At 35.6% G+C, this 5,000-nt stretch overlaps 5 non-coding genes across 5 annotated transcripts; all 5 read left to right on the top strand.

Annotated features, from left to right (window-relative positions):
• The first annotated feature begins 176 nt into the window (after positions 1–176).
• On the top strand, positions 177–258 carry TRNAS-AGA (transfer RNA serine (anticodon AGA)). The gene has a single exon. It is a non-coding gene; the product is annotated as a tRNA-Ser (tRNA).
• A 1,232-nt stretch (positions 259–1,490) lies between these two features.
• TRNAY-AUA (transfer RNA tyrosine (anticodon AUA)) lies at positions 1,491–1,573 on the top strand. Its single transcript has one exon. It is a non-coding gene; the product is annotated as a tRNA-Tyr (tRNA).
• An 899-nt stretch (positions 1,574–2,472) lies between these two features.
• TRNAY-GUA (transfer RNA tyrosine (anticodon GUA)) lies at positions 2,473–2,562 on the top strand. Its single transcript is given in 2 exon segments — positions 2,473–2,509; positions 2,527–2,562. It is a non-coding gene; the product is annotated as a tRNA-Tyr (tRNA).
• A 239-nt stretch (positions 2,563–2,801) lies between these two features.
• TRNAS-AGA (transfer RNA serine (anticodon AGA)) lies at positions 2,802–2,883 on the top strand. The gene has a single exon. It is a non-coding gene; the product is annotated as a tRNA-Ser (tRNA).
• A 1,230-nt stretch (positions 2,884–4,113) lies between these two features.
• Positions 4,114–4,195, top strand: TRNAS-AGA (transfer RNA serine (anticodon AGA)). The gene has a single exon. It is a non-coding gene; the product is annotated as a tRNA-Ser (tRNA).
• The last annotated feature ends 805 nt before the right edge of the window (positions 4,196–5,000 follow it).

Raw genomic sequence — 5,000 nt, 5'->3', positions numbered from 1 at the left:
ATAAAGCATTCTCCAAGTTATATTTTAAAAATCATTAACGCAGGTCACTGTGGTCAGGATTAACTTCCCATGGAAATCATCTCTGATACAATATTACTTCAGTCATACTCACAGCCTGAAATGAAGTATCTCAACCCATAGAGAAACTTGTGTGAAAACATCACATTGCATGAGAGGTAGTTGTGGCCGAGTGTTTAAGGCGATGGACTAGAAATACATTGGGGTCTCCCCGCGCAGGTTCAAATCCTGCCGACTACGACCACATGGTTGTTTTATTTTTCAGAAAATTTACTAAAAGCTTGAAACCAGTGTTGCTCAGGGTGAGTCAGGAACTGGCACATCAAAATCTTTAGGATGCCTGCCTGTTCTCTCTTTCTCTATCCGTCATTCTCCTCCTCTACTTGTGACTGAGCCCAGGAATCTCAGCAGCCATACTAAGTAGCATTTATTAATTACAAATGCATTTTGAATGTCAAATTTGTAAGAAAGTTTTGTACATTTAGCAAAATATCAAATTCATTTGAAAGAAAATGATGTCCACTCAAAGTAAAAAGAGCTTTGGTTACTTTCAATGCACAACATTTTACTTTCAAATCGTGTCAGATGACTTTCAGTGCTAATTATTATATCATTAACCTCTCCTTTATTAAAAATTGTGCTTTAATGCAAAAAAAGAAAAATAATTGTCTGTGCATACTCTCATGTAGCACAATTATCTTCACTAGCTCAAAAGGGCCGCTCATTGTCCAAAATGAATTGTCAAATCAGAACAAACAATGGAATATCCCCATCATTCCTGGAACACTTGATTAGTTTACAAAACAAGCAAAATTGAAAAGAGTGTAGAAGGTTTGATAGGCTCAAGCATCTCTAATCTTGATGTAAGTTTGGCTACACTAAAAAATCTATTGAAAGTGCTTTCCAAACTAGCTCTGTGGCCAGTTGATAGTAATGCACAAATATAAGTCAAACTATTAGTGATATTTTCCAAATGATTAAACATGACAATTTGTGTGATAAAGCAACACAGGAATAAGTAGTTGAATCTCTTTTGTGTAGTCAAAACATTTTTCATTTTGCTTGGAAAGATGATAATGTGTAAAATTAACACTCAATCATTTTAATAGAATGTAATATCACAACTGTATGCTCATGGAATCCTTCGATATCTCAGCTGGTAGAGCGGAACACTGTAGAGGAGATTGGTACAGAAATCCTTAGGTCGCTGGTTCAATTCCGGCTCGAAGGATGATGCTTTTGATAAACTTAGATGTCAGTACTGACATTTTACAAACCCAAAACTATACCAAGTATAAAGCATTCTCCAAGTTATATTTTAAAAATCATTAACGCAGGTCACTGTGGTCAGGATTAACTTCCCATGGAAATCATCTCTGATACAATATTACTTCAGTCATCCTCACAGTCTGAAATGAAGTAGCTCAACCCATAGAGAAACTTTTGTGAAAACATCACATTGCATGAGAGGTAGTCGAGGCCGAGTGGTTAAGGCGATGGACTATAAATCCATTGGGGTCTCCCCGCGCAGGTTCAAATCCTGCCAACTCGACCACATGGCTGTTTTATTTTTCAGAAAATTTACTAAAAGCTTGAAACCAGTGTTGCTCAGGGTGAGTCAGGAACTGGCACATCAAAATCTTTAGGATGCCTGCCTGTTCTCTCTTTCTCTATCTGTCATTCTCCACCTCTACTTGAGACTGAGCCCAGGAATCTCAGCAGCCATACTAAGTAGCATTTGTTAATTACAAATGCATTTTGAATGTCAAATTTGTAAGAAAGTTTTGTACATTTAGCAAAATATCAAATTCATTTGAAAGAAAATGATGTCCACTCAAAGTAAAAAGAACTTTGGTTACTTTCAATGCACAACATTTTACTTTCAAATCGTGTCAGATGACTTTCAGTGCTAATTATTATATCATTAACCTCTCCTTTATTAAAAATTGTGCTTTAATGCAAAAAAAGAAAAATAATTGTCTGTGCATACTCTCATGTAGCACAATTATCTTCACTAGCTCAAAAGGGCCGCTCATTGTCCAAAATGAATTGTCAAATCAGAACAAACAATGGAATATCCCCATCATTCCTGGAACACTTGATTAGTTTACAAAACAAGCAAAATTTAAAAGAGTGTAGAAGGTTTGATAGGCTCAAGCATCTCTAATCTTGATGTAAGTTTGGCTACACTAAAAAAATCTATTGAAAGTGCTTTCCAAACTAGCTCTGTAGCCAGTTGATAGTAATTGCACAAATATAAGTCAAACTATTAGTGATATTTTCCAAATGATTAAACATGACAATTTGTGTGATAAAGCAACACAGGAATAAGTAGTTGAATCTCTTTTGTGTAGTCAAATCATTTTTCATTTTGCTTGGAAAGTTGATAATGTTTAAAATTAACACTCAATCATTTTAATAGCACGTAATATCACAGTTGTACAATCATGGAATAATTTGATAGCTCAGCTGGTAGAGCGGAGGACTGTAGAGGTGATTGGTACAGAAATCCTTAGGTCGCTGGTTCAATTCCGGCTCGAAGGATGACGCTTTCGATAAACTTAGATGTCAGTACTGACATTTTACAAACCCAAAACTGTACCAAGTATAAAGCATTCTCTAAGTTATATTTTAAAAATCATTAACGCAGGTCACTGTGGTCAGGATTAACTTCCCATGGAAATCATCTCTGATACAATATTACTTCAGTCATTCTCACAGCCTGAAATGAAGTATCTCAACCCATAGAGAAACTTGTGTGAAAACATCACATTGCATGAGAGGTAGTTGTGGCCGAGTGTTTAAGGCGATGGACTAGAAATACATTGGGGTCTCCCCGCGCAGGTTCAAATCCTGCCGACTATGACCACATGGTTGTTTTATTTTTCAGAAAATTTACTAAAAGCTTGAAACCAGTGTTGCTCAGGGTGAGTCAGGAACTGGCACATCAAAATCTTTAGGATGCCTGCCTGTTCTCTCTTTCTCTATCCGTCATTCTCCTCCTCTACTTGAGACTGAGCCCAGGAATCTCAGCAGCCATACTAAGTAGCATTTATTACTTACAAATGCATTTTGAATGTCAAATTTGTAAGAAAGTTTTGTACATTTAGCAAAATATCAAATTCATTTGAAAGAAAATGATGTCCACTCAAAGTAAAAAGAGCTTTGGTTACTTTCAATGCACAACATTTTACTTTCAAATCGTGTCAGATGACTTTCAGTGCTAATTATTATATCATTAACCTCTCCTTTATTAAAAATTGTGCTTTAATGCAAAAAAAGAAAAATAATTGTCTGTGCATACTCTCATGTAGCACAATTATCTTCACTAGCTCAAAAGGGCCGCTCATTGTCCAAAATGAATTGTCAAATCAGAACAAACAATGGAATATCCCCATCATTCCTGGAACACTTGATTAGTTTACAAAACAAGCAAAATTTAAAAGAGTGTAGAAGGTTTGATAGGCTCAAGCATCTCTAATCTTGATGTAAGTTTGGCTACACTAAAAAATCTATTGAAAGTGCTTTCCAAACTAGCTCTGTGGCCAGTTGATAGTAATGCACAAATATAAGTCAAACTATTAGTGATATTTTCCAAATGATTAAACATGACAATTTGTGTGATAAAGCAACACAGGAATAAGTAGTTGAATCTCTTTTGTGTAGTCAAAACATTTTTCATTTTGCTTGGAAAGTTGATAATGTTTAAAATTAACACTCAATCATTTTAATAGCACGTAATATCACAGCTGTTTGATCATGGAATCCTTCGATAGCTCAGCTGGTAGAGCAGAAGACAGTAGAGGAGATTGGTACAGAAATTCTTAGGTCGCTGGTTCAATTCCAGCTCGAAGAATGATGCTTTTGATAAACTTAGATGTGAGTACTGACATTTTACAAACCCAAAACTATACCAAGTATAAAGCATTCTCCAAGTTATATTTTAAAAATCATTAATGCAGGTCACTGTCGTCAGGATTAACTTCCCATGGAAATCATCTCTGATACAATATTACTTCAGTCATCCTCACAGCCTGAAATGAAGTAGCTCAACCCATAGAGAAACTTTTGTGAAAACATCACATTGAACGAGAGGTAGTCGTGGCCGAGTGGTTAAGGCGATGGACTAGAAATCCATTGGGGTCTCCCTGTGCAGGTTCAAATCCTGCCGACTACGACCACATGGTTTTTTTATTTTTCAGAAAATGTACTAAAAGCTTGAAACCAGTGTTGCTCAGGGTGAGTCAGGAACTGGCACATCAAAATCTTTAGGATGCCTGCCTGTTCTCTCTTTCTCTATCCGTCATTCTCCTCCTCTACTTGAGACTGAGCCCAGGAATCTCAGCAGCCATACTAAGTAGCATTTATTAATTACAAATGCATTTTGAATGTCAAATTTGTAAGAAAGTTTTGTACATTTAGCAAAATATCAAATGCATTTGAAAGAAAATGATGTCCACTCAAAGTAAAAAGAGCTTTGGTTACTTTCAATGCACAACATTTTACTTTCAAATCGTGTCAGATGACTTTCAGTGCTAATTATTATATCATTAACCTCTCCTTTATTAAAAATTGTGCTTTAATGCAAAAAAAGAAAAATAATTGTCTGTGCATACTCTCATGTAGCACAATTATCTTCACTAGCTCAAAAGGGCCGCTCATTGTCCAAAATGAATTGTCAAATCAGAACAAACAATGGAATATCCACATCATTCCTGGAACACTTGATTAGTTTACAAAACAAGCAAAATTTAAAAGAGTGTAGAAGGTTTGATAGGCTCAAGCATCTCTAATCTTGATGTAAGTGTGGCTACACTAAAAAATCTATTGAAAGTGCTTTCCAAACTAGCTCTGTAGCCAGTTGATAGTAATTGCACAAATATAAGTCAAACTATTAGTGATATTTTCCAAATGATTAAACATGACAATTTGTGTGATAAAGCAACACAGGAATAAGTAGTTGAATCTCTTTTGTGTAGTCA

The sequence above is a fragment of the Pseudophryne corroboree genome, chromosome 4, assembly GCF_028390025.1.
Source record: "Pseudophryne corroboree isolate aPseCor3 chromosome 4, aPseCor3.hap2, whole genome shotgun sequence".
In the NCBI taxonomy this organism is placed as follows: Eukaryota; Metazoa; Chordata; class Amphibia; order Anura; family Myobatrachidae; genus Pseudophryne; species Pseudophryne corroboree.
This window is presented reverse-complemented; position numbering and strand designations above follow the sequence as displayed.